This window comes from Phyllobates terribilis, unplaced genomic scaffold (assembly GCF_046119375.1).
Source record: "Phyllobates terribilis strain yellow unplaced genomic scaffold, ASM4611937v1 Scaffold_40__1_contigs__length_11209783, whole genome shotgun sequence".
NCBI lineage: Eukaryota > Metazoa > Chordata > Amphibia > Anura > Dendrobatidae > Phyllobates > Phyllobates terribilis.
In genome coordinates, this window is record NW_027362800.1 from 9884404 (window position 1) to 9898220 (window position 13817).

The 13817-nt window shown below is 44.9% G+C and overlaps 11 non-coding genes across 11 annotated transcripts; all 11 read right to left on the reverse strand.

The window, feature by feature from the left end:
• Positions 1-407: 407 nt before the first annotated feature.
• On the reverse strand, positions 408-598 carry LOC141184796 (U2 spliceosomal RNA). Its single transcript, XR_012259517.1, has one exon. It is a non-coding gene; the product is annotated as a U2 spliceosomal RNA (small nuclear RNA).
• A 1121-nt stretch (positions 599-1719) lies between these two features.
• Positions 1720-1910, reverse strand: LOC141185396 (U2 spliceosomal RNA). The gene has a single exon (XR_012260063.1). It is a non-coding gene; the product is annotated as a U2 spliceosomal RNA (small nuclear RNA).
• Positions 1911-3031: 1121 nt separating this feature from the next.
• LOC141190446 (U2 spliceosomal RNA) lies at positions 3032-3222 on the reverse strand. Its single transcript, XR_012264472.1, has one exon. It is a non-coding gene; the product is annotated as a U2 spliceosomal RNA (small nuclear RNA).
• A 1122-nt stretch (positions 3223-4344) lies between these two features.
• Positions 4345-4535, reverse strand: LOC141190447 (U2 spliceosomal RNA). The gene has a single exon (XR_012264473.1). It is a non-coding gene; the product is annotated as a U2 spliceosomal RNA (small nuclear RNA).
• A 1121-nt stretch (positions 4536-5656) lies between these two features.
• LOC141184797 (U2 spliceosomal RNA) lies at positions 5657-5847 on the reverse strand. The gene has a single exon (XR_012259518.1). It is a non-coding gene; the product is annotated as a U2 spliceosomal RNA (small nuclear RNA).
• Positions 5848-6968: 1121 nt separating this feature from the next.
• LOC141185397 (U2 spliceosomal RNA) lies at positions 6969-7159 on the reverse strand. Its single transcript, XR_012260064.1, has one exon. It is a non-coding gene; the product is annotated as a U2 spliceosomal RNA (small nuclear RNA).
• Positions 7160-8281: 1122 nt separating this feature from the next.
• Positions 8282-8472, reverse strand: LOC141190449 (U2 spliceosomal RNA). Its single transcript, XR_012264475.1, has one exon. It is a non-coding gene; the product is annotated as a U2 spliceosomal RNA (small nuclear RNA).
• Positions 8473-9594: 1122 nt separating this feature from the next.
• Positions 9595-9785, reverse strand: LOC141190450 (U2 spliceosomal RNA). Its single transcript, XR_012264476.1, has one exon. It is a non-coding gene; the product is annotated as a U2 spliceosomal RNA (small nuclear RNA).
• Positions 9786-10904: 1119 nt separating this feature from the next.
• On the reverse strand, positions 10905-11095 carry LOC141190451 (U2 spliceosomal RNA). The gene has a single exon (XR_012264477.1). It is a non-coding gene; the product is annotated as a U2 spliceosomal RNA (small nuclear RNA).
• A 1126-nt stretch (positions 11096-12221) lies between these two features.
• On the reverse strand, positions 12222-12411 carry LOC141184459 (U2 spliceosomal RNA). The gene has a single exon (XR_012259212.1). It is a non-coding gene; the product is annotated as a U2 spliceosomal RNA (small nuclear RNA).
• Positions 12412-13532: 1121 nt separating this feature from the next.
• LOC141190452 (U2 spliceosomal RNA) lies at positions 13533-13723 on the reverse strand. The gene has a single exon (XR_012264478.1). It is a non-coding gene; the product is annotated as a U2 spliceosomal RNA (small nuclear RNA).
• Positions 13724-13817: the final 94 nt, after the last annotated feature.

The following is a 13817-nucleotide window of genomic DNA, read 5'->3' on the forward strand; positions in this document are numbered from 1 at the left end:
TTAAAAGGCTGCTGTTGATAACAAGAGCATTTGCTAAATAGATGGTGTGTGTGCAACAATATACTGAAAGGTCAATTATATTGTGCAGCTTATCTCACCACCTGTAGTTATTTAGGTGAAAGCTCCAAAATGCTTGCCTAATATGTCTGTTTATCCAAAAGGAAGTATAGAGGGAGAGCTAGATAGATAGCATTGCATTACATTACATTACATGGCAATGCAATGCACAGTTGCTGAAGTTGAACCAAAATGAGCTTGTCATCTGGCTTCTGCAACTTTTAACATGAAAAATCCAATGAGGAGAAGAAAAGCAAAGCCAAAGTGTCCATCCCAAAATCCGACAAACAAGCAAAATGAACAAAAAGCATTGAATTCAATTCTTTCTGATTTTAGAAACTGCATTAAAGAAGGGGTGCACCGGTCCTGGAGATACTGCAATACCAGGTCAATGCGTGGAGTGGACAGAGCAAGCTCTTTTTCCATCTCCCTGTTCTAAAAATCCATTTAATATATGGTCCCCAGATAGGGGACGTATCAGATATTAAACTGATAAGAACAGATAATACACTTGATCTTAGCCAAAAGGCCGAGAAGCGATAACCAGAATTGGTTTCCGACTACGGTGCCACCCAAGGATTCTGAAAAGTCCATTTGTGGAGATGGCCACCTGGACTCCCGTTAAGAAGACATGCTGTCAACCTCTAGATCCCTCACATGCCTGCACTTTTCGGCTTGCTGCTGCTGCAATCCACGCGTTTTAGATCTGCATAACTCCACCTCTTTTAGCACAGTACCCTCAACCCCCGGCTGTTCCCACCCGCCTCAACACCGTTGGAAGGGAGGAGAACCAATTAAGGCGGGGGGGGGGGTGGAACGAGCAGCTGTCTACCCTTAGCAGGAGGGTTGCTGATTAAGTACCTCTCCTGCTGCTGCTGCTGCTGGCTGTCCAGCAGCAGACTGAAGTTGGCTGCTGCTGTGCGCAGATATATAAAGGCTCAGAGCCTATTATGACACGCGCAGCCAGCGTTCCATTGCCACATTCCGTCTACTGCAGGCGGGATACCTGGATGGCTGAATGTCACTGAGAAGCTCACAGAGACCGCCATAAGCAACAGTTTAAAAGAATGCCACAGACTAATCAACCAAACTTTTTGGGTTGGTTTCTCTTTTATAGTCTGCAGGCATTAAATGAAAGAAGTCAGTGTTCCAGCAGAGGGAGACAACGTTTCAGAAAAGGCATTGTAGCAAACCAAAAAAGAAATTTTAAGCGCAGCAGAGTAACCAGCTCACATACCTGTTAGCTCAGGTGAGTTTAAAAGGCTGCTGTTGATAACAAGGGCATTTGCTAAATAGATGGTGTGTGTGCAACAATATACTGAAAGGTCAATTATATTGTGCAGCTTATCTCACCACCTGTAGTTATTTAGGTGAAAGCTCCAAAATGCTTGCCTAATATGTCTGTTTATCCAAAAGGAAGTATAGAGGGAGAGCTAGATAGATAGCATTGCATTACATTACATTACATGGCAATGCAATGCACAGTTGCTGAAGTTGAACCAAAATGAGCTTGTCATCTGGCTTCTGCAACTTTTAACATGAAAAATCCAATGAGGAGAAGAAAAGCAAAGCCAAAGAGTCCATCCCAAAATCCGACAAACAAGCAAAATGAACAAAAAGCATTGAATTCAATTCTTTCTGATTTTAGAAACTGCATTAAAGAAGGGGTGCACCGGTCCTGGAGATACTGGAATACCAGGTCAATGCGTGGAGTGGACAGAGCAAGCTCTTTTTCCATCTCCCTGTTCTAAAAATCCATTTAATATATGGTCCCCAGATAGGGGACGTAACAGATATTAAACTGATAAGAACAGATACTACACTTGATCTTAGCCAAAAGGCCGAGAAGCGATAACCAGAATTGGTTTCCGACTACGGTGCCACCCAAGGATTCTGAAAAGTCCATTTGTGGAGATGGCCACCTGGACTCCCGTTAAGAAGACATGCTGTCAACCTCTAGATCCCTCACATGCCTGCACTTTTCGGCTTGCTGCTGCTGCAATCCACGCGTTATAGATCTGCATAACTCCACCTCTTTTAGCACAGTACCCTCAACCCCCGGCTGTTCCCACCCGCCTCAACACCGTTGGAAGGGAGGAGAACCAATTAAGGCGGGGGGGGGGGTGGAACGAGCAGCTGTCTACCCTTAGCAGGAGGGTTGCTGATTAATTACCTCTCCTGCTGCTGCTGCTGCTGGCTGTCCAGCAGCAGACTGAAGGTGGCTGCTGCTGTGCGCAGGTATATAAAGGCTCAGAGCCTATTATGACACGCGCAGCCAGCGTTCCATTGCCACATTCCGTCTACTGCAGGCGGGATACCTGGATGGCTGAATGTCACTGAGAAGCTCACAGAGACCGCCATAAGCAACAGTTTAAAAGAATGCCACAGACTAATCAACCAAACTTTTTGGGTTGGTTTCTCTTTTATAGTCTGCAGGCATTAAATGAAAGAAGTCAGTGTTCCAGCAGAGGGAGACAACGTTTCAGAAAAGGCATTGTAGCAAACCAAAAAAGAAATTTTAAGCGCAGCAGAGTAACCAGCTCACATACCTGTTAGCTCAGGTGAGTTTAAAAGGCTGCTGTTGATAACAAGGGCATTTGCTAAATAGATGGTGTGTGTGCAACAATATACTGAAAGGTCAATTATATTGTGCAGCTTATCTCACCACCTGTAGTTATTTAGGTGAAAGCTCCAAAATGCTTGCCTAATATGTCTGTTTATCCAAAAGGAAGTATAGAGGGAGAGCTAGATAGATAGCATTGCATTACATTACATTACATGGCAATGCAATGCAGAGTTGCTGAAGTTGAACCAAAATGAGCTTGTCATCTGGCTTCTGCAACTTTTAACATGAAAAATCCAATGAGGAGAAGAAAAGCAAAGCCAAAGAGTCCATCCCAAAATCCGACAAACAAGCAAAATGAACAAAAAGCATTGAATTCAATTCTTTCTGATTTTAGAAACTGCATTAAAGAAGGGGTGCACCGGTCCTGGAGATACTGCAATACCAGGTCAATGCGTGGAGTGGACAGAGCAAGCTCTTTTTCCATCTCCCTGTTCTAAAAATCCATTTAATATATGGTCCCCAGATAGGGGACGTATCAGATATTAAACTGATAAGAACAGATACTACACTTGATCTTAGCCAAAAGGCCGAGAAGCGATAACCAGAATTGGTTTCCGACTACGGTGCCACCCAAGGATTCTGAAAAGTCCATTTGTGGAGATGGCCACCTGGACTCCCGTTAAGAAGACATGCTGTCAACCTCTAGATCCCTCACATGCCTGCACTTTTCGGCTTGCTGCTGCTGCAATCCACGCGTTTTAGATCTGCATAACTCCACCTCTTTTAGCACAGTACCCTCAACCCCCAGCTGTTCCCACCCGCCTCAACACCGTTGGAAGGGAGGAGAACCAATTAAGGCGGGGGGAGGGGGTGGAACGAGCAGCTGTCTACCCTTAGCAGGAGGGTTGCTGATTAATTACCTCTCCTGCTGCTGCTGCTGCTGGCTGTCCAGCAGCAGACTGAAGGTGGCTGCTGCTGTGCGCAGGTATATAAAGGCTCAGAGCCTATTATGACACGCGCAGCCAGCGTTCCATTGCCACATTCCGACTACTGCAGGCGGGATACCTGGATGGCTGAATGTCACTGAGAAGCTCACAGAGACCGCCATAAGCAACAGTTTAAAAGAATGCCACAGACTAATCAACCAAACTTTTTGGGTTGGTTTCTCTTTTATAGTCTGCAGGCATTAAATGAAAGAAGTCAGTGTTCCAGCAGAGGGAGACAACGTTTCAGAAAAGGCATTGTAGCAAACCAAAAAAGAAATTTTAAGCGCAGCAGAGTAACCAGCTCACATACCTGTTAGCTCAGGTGAGTTTAAAAGGCTGCTGTTGATAACAAGGGCATTTGCTAAATAGATGGTGTGTGTGCAACAATATACTGAAAGGTCAATTATATTGTGCAGCTTATCTCACCACCTGTAGTTATTTAGGTGAAAGCTCCAAAATGCTTGCCTAATATGTCTGTTTATCCAAAAGGAAGTATAGAGGGAGAGCTAGATAGATAGCATTGCATTACATTACATTACATGGCAATGCAATGCACAGTTGCTGAAGTTGAACCATAATGAGCTTGTCATCTGGCTTCTGCAACTTTTAACATGAAAAATCCAATGAGGAGAAGAAAAGCAAAGCCAAAGAGTCCATCCCAAAATCCGACAAACAAGCAAAATGAACAAAAAGCATTGAATTCAATTCTTTCTGATTTTAGAAACTGCATTAAAGAAGGGGTGCACCGGTCCTGGAGATACTGCAATACCAGGTCAATGCGTGGAGTGGACAGAGCAAGCTCTTTTTCCATCTCCCTGTTCTAAAAATCCATTTAATATATGGTCCCCAGATAGGGGACGTATCAGATATTAAACTGATAAGAACAGATACTACACTTGATCTTAGCCAAAAGGCCGAGAAGCGATAACCAGAATTGGTTTCCGACTACGGTGCCACCCAAGGATTCTGAAAAGTCCATTTGTGGAGATGGCCACCTGGACTCCCGTTAAGAAGACATGCTGTCAACCTCTAGATCCCTCACATGCCTGCACTTTTCGGCTTGCTGCTGCTGCAATCCACGCGTTTTAGATCTGCATAACTCCACCTCTTTTAGCACAGTACCCTCAACCCCCGGCTGTTCCCACCCGCCTCAACACCGTTGGAAGGGAGGAGAACCAATTAAGGCGGGGGGGGGGGTGGAACGAGCAGCTGTCTACCCTTAGCAGGAGGGTTGCTGATTAATTACCTCTCCTGCTGCTGCTGCTGCTGGCTGTCCAGCAGCAGACTGAAGGTGGCTGCTGCTGTGCGCAGGTATATAAAGGCTCAGAGCCTATTATGACACGCGCAGCCAGCGTTCCATTGCCACATTCCGTCTACTGCAGGCGGGATACCTGGATGGCTGAATGTCACTGAGAAGCTCACAGAGACCGCCATAAGCAACAGTTTAAAAGAATGCCACAGACTAATCAACCAAACTTTTTGGGTTGGTTTCTCTTTTATAGTCTGCAGGCATTAAATGAAAGAAGTCAGTGTTCCAGCAGAGGGAGACAACGTTTCAGAAAAGGCATTGTAGCAAACCAAAAAAGAAATTTTAAGCGCAGCAGAGTAACCAGCTCACATACCTGTTAGCTCAGGTGAGTTTAAAAGGCTGCTGTTGATAACAAGAGCATTTGCTAAATAGATGGTGTGTGTGCAACAATATACTGAAAGGTCAATTATATTGTGCAGCTTATCTCACCACCTGTAGTTATTTAGGTGAAAGCTCCAAAATGCTTGCCTAATATGTCTGTTTATCCAAAAGGAAGTATAGAGGGAGAGCTAGATAGATAGCATTGCATTACATTACATTACATGGCAATGCAATGCACAGTTGCTGAAGTTGAACCAAAATGAGCTTGTCATCTGGCTTCTGCAACTTTTAACATGAAAAATCCAATGAGGAGAAGAAAAGCAAAGCCAAAGTGTCCATCCCAAAATCCGACAAACAAGCAAAATGAACAAAAAGCATTGAATTCAATTCTTTCTGATTTTAGAAACTGCATTAAAGAAGGGGTGCACCGGTCCTGGAGATACTGCAATACCAGGTCAATGCGTGGAGTGGACAGAGCAAGCTCTTTTTCCATCTCCCTGTTCTAAAAATCCATTTAATATATGGTCCCCAGATAGGGGACGTATCAGATATTAAACTGATAAGAACAGATAATACACTTGATCTTAGCCAAAAGGCCGAGAAGCGATAACCAGAATTGGTTTCCGACTACGGTGCCACCCAAGGATTCTGAAAAGTCCATTTGTGGAGATGGCCACCTGGACTCCCGTTAAGAAGACATGCTGTCAACCTCTAGATCCCTCACATGCCTGCACTTTTCGGCTTGCTGCTGCTGCAATCCACGCGTTTTAGATCTGCATAACTCCACCTCTTTTAGCACAGTACCCTCAACCCCCGGCTGTTCCCACCCGCCTCAACACCGTTGGAAGGGAGGAGAACCAATTAAGGCGGGGGGGGGGGTGGAACGAGCAGCAGTCTACCCTTAGCAGGAGGGTTGCTGATTAAGTACCTCTCCTGCTGCTGCTGCTGCTGGCTGTCCAGCAGCAGACTGAAGGTGGCTGCTGCTGTGCGCAGATATATAAAGGCTCAGAGCCTATTATGACACGCGCAGCCAGCGTTCCATTGCCACATTCCGTCTACTGCAGGCGGGATACCTGGATGGCTGAATGTCACTGAGAAGCTCACAGAGACCGCCATAAGCAACAGTTTAAAAGAATGCCACAGACTAATCAACCAAACTTTTTGGGTTGGTTTCTCTTTTATAGTCTGCAGGCATTAAATGAAAGAAGTCAGTGTTCCAGCAGAGGGAGACAACGTTTCAGAAAAGGCATTGTAGCAAACCAAAAAAGAAATTTTAAGCGCAGCAGAGTAACCAGCTCACATACCTGTTAGCTCAGGTGAGTTTAAAAGGCTGCTGTTGATAACAAGGGCATTTGCTAAATAGATGGTGTGTGTGCAACAATATACTGAAAGGTCAATTATATTGTGCAGCTTATCTCACCACCTGTAGTTATTTAGGTGAAAGCTCCAAAATGCTTGCCTAATATGTCTGTTTATCCAAAAGGAAGTATAGAGGGAGAGCTAGATAGATAGCATTGCATTACATTACATTACATGGCAATGCAATGCACAGTTGCTGAAGTTGAACCAAAATGAGCTTGTCATCTGGCTTCTGCAACTTTTAACATGAAAAATCCAATGAGGAGAAGAAAAGCAAAGCCAAAGAGTCCATCCCAAAATCCGACAAACAAGCAAAATGAACAAAAAGCTTTGAATTCAATTCTTTCTGATTTTAGAAACTGCATTAAAGAAGGGGTGCACCGGTCCTGGAGATACTGGAATACCAGGTCAATGCGTGGAGTGGACAGAGCAAGCTCTTTTTCCATCTCCCTGTTCTAAAAATCCATTTAATATATGGTCCCCAGATAGGGGACGTAACAGATATTAAACTGATAAGAACAGATACTACACTTGATCTTAGCCAAAAGGCCGAGAAGCGATAACCAGAATTGGTTTCCGACTACGGTGCCACCCAAGGATTCTGAAAAGTCCATTTGTGGAGATGGCCACCTGGACTCCCGTTAAGAAGACATGCTGTCAACCTCTAGATCCCTCACATGCCTGCACTTTTCGGCTTGCTGCTGCTGCAATCCACGCGTTATAGATCTGCATAACTCCACCTCTTTTAGCACAGTACCCTCAACCCCCGGCTGTTCCCACCCGCCTCAACACCGTTGGAAGGGAGGAGAACCAATTAAGGCGGGGGGGGGGGGTGGAACGAGCAGCTGTCTACCCTTAGCAGGAGGGTTGCTGATTAATTACCTCTCCTGCTGCTGCTGCTGCTGGCTGTCCAGCAGCAGACTGAAGGTGGCTGCTGCTGTGCGCAGGTATATAAAGGCTCAGAGCCTATTATGACACGCGCAGCCAGCGTTCCATTGCCACATTCCGTCTACTGCAGGCGGGATACCTGGATGGCTGAATGTCACTGAGAAGCTCACAGAGACCGCCATAAGCAACAGTTTAAAAGAATGCCACAGACTAATCAACCAAACTTTTTGGGTTGGTTTCTCTTTTATAGTCTGCAGGCATTAAATGAAAGAAGTCAGTGTTCCAGCAGAGGGAGACAACGTTTCAGAAAAGGCATTGTAGCAAACCAAAAAAGAAATTTTAAGCGCAGCAGAGTAACCAGCTCACATACCTGTTAGCTCAGGTGAGTTTAAAAGGCTGCTGTTGATAACAAGGGCATTTGCTAAATAGATGGTGTGTGTGCAACAATATACTGAAAGGTCAATTATATTGTGCAGCTTATCTCACCACCTGTAGTTATTTAGGTGAAAGCTCCAAAATGCTTGCCTAATATGTCTGTTTATCCAAAAGGAAGTATAGAGGGAGAGCTAGATAGATAGCATTGCATTACATTACATTACATGGCAATGCAATGCAGAGTTGCTGAAGTTGAACCAAAATGAGCTTGTCATCTGGCTTCTGCAACTTTTAACATGAAAAATCCAATGAGGAGAAGAAAAGCAAAGCCAAAGAGTCCATCCCAAAATCCGACAAACAAGCAAAATGAACAAAAAGCATTGAATTCAATTCTTTCTGATTTTAGAAACTGCATTAAAGAAGGGGTGCACCGGTCCTGGAGATACTGCAATACCAGGTCAATGCGTGGAGTGGACAGAGCAAGCTCTTTTTCCATCTCCCTGTTCTAAAAATCCATTTAATATATGGTCCCCAGATAGGGGACGTATCAGATATTAAACTGATAAGAACAGATACTACACTTGATCTTAGCCAAAAGGCCGAGAAGCGATAACCAGAATTGGTTTCCGACTACGGTGCCACCCAAGGATTCTGAAAAGTCCATTTGTGGAGATGGCCACCTGGACTCCCGTTAAGAAGACATGCTGTCAACCTCTAGATCCCTCACATGCCTGCACTTTTCGGCTTGCTGCTGCTGCAATCCACGCGTTTTAGATCTGCATAGCTCCACCTCTTTTAGCACAGTACCCTCAACCCCCAGCTGTTCCCACCCGCCTCAACACCGTTGGAAGGGAGGAGAACCAATTAAGGCGGGGGGGGGGGGTGGAACGAGCAGCTGTCTACCCTTAGCAGGAGGGTTGCTGATTAATTACCTCTCCTGCTGCTGCTGCTGCTGGCTGTCCAGCAGCAGACTGAAGGTGGCTGCTGCTGTGCGCAGGTATATAAAGGCTCAGAGCCTATTATGACACGCGCAGCCAGCGTTCCATTGCCACATTCCGACTACTGCAGGCGGGATACCTGGATGGCTGAATGTCACTGAGAAGCTCACAGAGACCGCCATAAGCAACAGTTTAAAAGAATGCCACAGACTAATCAACCAAACTTTTTGGGTTGGTTTCTCTTTTATAGTCTGCAGGCATTAAATGAAAGAAGTCAGTGTTCCAGCAGAGGGAGACAACGTTTCAGAAAAGGCATTGTAGCAAACCAAAAAAGAAATTTTAAGCGCAGCAGAGTAACCAGCTCACATACCTGTTAGCTCAGGTGAGTTTAAAAGGCTGCTGTTGATAACAAGGGCATTTGCTAAATAGATGGTGTGTGTGCAACAATATACTGAAAGGTCAATTATATTGTGCAGCTTATCTCACCACCTGTAGTTATTTAGGTGAAAGCTCCAAAATGCTTGCCTAATATGTCTGTTTATCCAAAAGGAAGTATAGAGGGAGAGCTAGATAGATAGCATTGCATTACATTACATTACATGGCAATGCAATGCACAGTTGCTGAAGTTGAACCAAAATGAGCTTGTCATCTGGCTTCTGCAACTTTTAACATGAAAAATCCAATGAGGAGAAGAAAAGCAAAGCCAAAGAGTCCATCCCAAAATCCGACAAACAAGCAAAATGAACAAAAAGCATTGAATTCAATTCTTTCTGATTTTAGAAACTGCATTAAAGAAGGGGTGCACCGGTCCTGGAGATACTGCAATACCAGGTCAATGCGTGGAGTGGACAGAGCAAGCTCTTTTTCCATCTCCCTGTTCTAAAAATCCATTTAATATATGGTCCCCAGATAGGGGACGTATCAGATATTAAACTGATAAGAACAGATACTACACTTGATCTTAGCCAAAAGGCCGAGAAGCGATAACCAGAATTGGTTTCCGACTACGGTGCCACCCAAGGATTCTGAAAAGTCCATTTGTGGAGATGGCCACCTGGACTCCCGTTAAGAAGACATGCTGTCAACCTCTAGATCCCTCACATGCCTGCACTTTTCGGCTTGCGGCTGCTGCAATCCACGCGTTTTAGATCTGCATAACTCCACCTCTTTTAGCACAGTACCCTCAACCCCCGGCTGTTCCCACCCGCCTCAACACCGTTGGAAGGGAGGAGAACCAATTAAGGCGGGGGGGGGTGGAACGAGCAGCTGTCTACCCTTAGCAGGAGGGTTGCTGATTAATTACCTCTCCTGCTGCTGCTGCTGCTGGCTGTCCAGCAGCAGACTGAAGGTGGCTGCTGCTGTGCGCAGGTATATAAAGGCTCAGAGCCTATTATGACATGCGCAGCCAGCGTTCCATTGCCACATTCCGTCTACTGCAGGCGGGATACCTGGATGGCTGAATGTCACTGAGAAGCTCACAGAGACCGCCATAAGCAACAGTTTAAAAGAATGCCACAGACTAATCAACCAAACTTTTTGGGTTGGTTTCTCTTTTATAGTCTGCAGGCATTAAATGAAAGAAGTCAGTGTTCCAGCAGAGGGAGACAACGTTCCAGAAAAGGCATTGTAGCAAACCAAAAAAGAAATTTTAAGCGCAGCAGAGTAACCAGCTCACATACCTGTTAGCTCAGGTGAGTTTAAAAGGCTGCTGTTGATAACAAGGGCATTTGCTAAATAGATGGTGTGTGTGCAACAATATACTGAAAGGTCAATTATATTGTGCAGCTTATCTCACCACCTGTAGTTATTTAGGTGAAAGCTCCAAAATGCTTGCCTAATATGTCTGTTTATCCAAAAGGAAGTATAGAGGGAGAGCTAGATAGATAGCATTGCATTACATTACATTACATGGCAATGCAATGCACAGTTGCTGAAGTTGAACCAAAATGAGCTTGTCATCTGGCTTCTGCAACTTTTAACATGAAAAATCCAATGAGGAGAAGAAAAGCAAAGCCAAAGAGTCCATCCCAAAATCCGACAAACAAGCAAAATGAACAAAAAGCATTGAATTCAATTCTTTCTGATTTTAGAAACTGCATTAAAGAAGGGGTGCACCGGTCCTGGAGATACTGCAATACCAGGTCAATGCGTGGAGTGGACAGAGCAAGCTCTTTTTCCATCTCCCTGTTCTAAAAATCCATTTAATATATGGTCCCCAGATAGGGGACGTATCAGATATTAAACTGATAAGAACAGATACTACACTTGATCTTAGCCAAAAGGCCGAGAAGCGATAACCAGAATTGGTTTCCGACTACGGTGCCACCCAAGGATTCTGAAAAGTCCATTTGTGGAGATGGCCACCTGGACTCCCGTTAAGAAGACATGCTGTCAACCTCTAGATCCCTCACATGCCTGCACTTTTCGGCTTGCTGCTGCTGCAATCCACGCGTTTTAGATCTGCATAACTCCACCTCTTTTAGCACAGTACCCTCAACCCCCGGCTGTTCCCACCCGCCTCAACACCGTTGGAAGGGAGGAGAACCAATTAAGGCGGGGGGGGGGTGGGGGTGTAACGAGCAGCTGTCTACCCTTAGCAGGAGGGTTGCTGATTAATTACCTCTCCTGCTGCTGCTGCTGCTGGCTGTCCAGCAGCAGACTGAAGGTGGCTGCTGCTGTGCGCAGGTATATAAAGGCTCAGAGCCTATTATGACACGCGCAGCCAGCGTTCCATTGCCACATTCCGTCTACTGCAGGCGGGATACCTGGATGGCTGAATGTCACTGAGAAGCTCACAGAGACCGCCATAAGCAACAGTTTAAAAGAATGCCACAGACTAATCAACCAAACTTTTTGGGTTGGTTTCTCTTTTATAGTCTGCAGGCATTAAATGAAAGAAGTCAGTGTTCCAGCAGAGGGAGACAACGTTTCAGAAAAGGCATTGTAGCAAACCAAAAAAGAAATTTTAAGCGTAGCAGAGTAACCAGCTCACATACCTGTTAGCTCAGGTGAGTTTAAAAGGCTGCTGTTGATAACAAGGGCATTTGCTAAATAGATGGTGTGTGTGCAACAATATACTGAAAGGTCAATTATATTGTGCAGCTTATCTCACCACCTGTAGTTATTTAGGTGAAAGCTCCAAAATGCTTGCCTAATATGTCTGTTTATCCAAAAGGAAGTATAGAGGGAGAGCTAGATAGATAGCATTGCATTACATTACATTACATGGCAATGCAATGCACAGTTGCTGAAGTTGAACCAAAATGAGCTTGTCATCTGGCTTCTGCAACTTTTAACATGAAAAATCCAATGAGGAGAAGAAAAGCAAAGCCAAAGAGTCCATCCCAAAATCCGACAAACAAGCAAAATGAACAAAAAGCATTGAATTCAATTCTTTCTGATTTTAGAAACTGCATTAAAGAAGGGGTGCACCGGTCCTGGAGATACTGCAATACCAGGTCAATGCGTGGAGTGGACAGAGCAAGCTCTTTTTCCATCTCCCTGTTCTAAAAATCCATTTAATATATGTCCCCAGATAGGGGACGTATCAGATATTAAACTGATAAGAACAGATACTACACTTGATCTTAGCCAAAAGGCCGAGAAGCGATAACCAGAATTGGTTTCCGACTACGGTGCCACCCAAGGATTCTGAAAAGTCCATTTGTGGAGATGGCCACCTGGACTCCCGTTAAGAAGACATGCTGTCAACCTCTAGATCCCTCACATGCCTGCACTTTTCGGCTTGCTGCTGCTGCAATCCACGCTTTTTAGATCTGCATAACTCCACCTCTTTTAGCACAGTACCCTCAACCCCCGGCTGTTCCCACCCGCCTCAACACCGTTGGAAGGGAGGAGAACCAATTAAGGCGGGGGGGGGGGTGGAACGAGCAGCTGTCTACCCTTAGCAGGAGGGTTGCTGATTAATTACCTCTCCTGCTGCTGCTGCTGCTGGCTGTCCAGCAGCAGACTGAAGGTGGCTGCTGCTGTGCGCAGGTATATAAAGGCTCAGAGCCTATTATGACACGCGCAGCCAGCGTTCCATTGCCACATTCCATCTACTGCAGGCGGGATACCTGGATGGCTGAATGTCACTGAGAAGCTCACAGAGACCGCCATAAGCAACAGTTTAAAAGAATGCCACAGACTAATCAACCAAACTTTTTGGGTTGGTTTCTCTTTTATAGTCTGCAGGCATTAAATGAAAGAAGTCAGTGTTCCAGCAGAGGGAGACAACGTTTCAGAAAAGGCATTGTAGCAAACCAAAAAAGAAATTTTAAGCGCAGCAGAGTAACCAGCTCACATACCTGTTAGCTCAGGTGAGTTTAAAAGGCTGCTGTTGATAACAAGGGCATTTGCTAAATAGATGGTGTGTGTGCAACAATATACTGAAAGGTCAATTATATTGTGCAGCTTATCTCACCACCTGTAGTTATTTAGGTGAAAGCTCCAAAATTCTTGCCTAATATGTCTGTTTATCCAAAAGGAAGTTTAGAGGGAGAGCTAGATAGATAGCATTGCATTACATTACATTACATGGCAATGCAATGCACAGTTGCTGAAGTTGAACCAAAATGAGCTTGTCATCTGGCTTCTGCAACTTTTAACATGAAAAATCCAATGAGGAGAAGAAAAGCAAAGCCAAAGAGTCCATCCCAAAATCCGACAAACAAGCAAAATGAACAAAAAGCATTGAATTCAATTCTTTCTGATTTTAGAAACTGCATTAAAGAAGGGGTGCACCGGTCCTGGAGATACTGCAATACCAGGTCAATGCGTGGAGTGGACAGAGCAAGCTCTTTTTCCATCTCCCTGTTCTAAAAATCCATTTAATATATGGTCCCCAGATAGGGGACGTATCAGATATTAAACTGATAAGAACAGATACTACACTTGATCTTAGCCAAAAGGCCGAGAAGCGATAACCAGAATTGGTTTCCGACTACGGTGCCACCCAAGGATTCTGAAAAGTCCATTTGTGGAGATGGCCACCTGGACTCCCGTTAAGAAGACATGC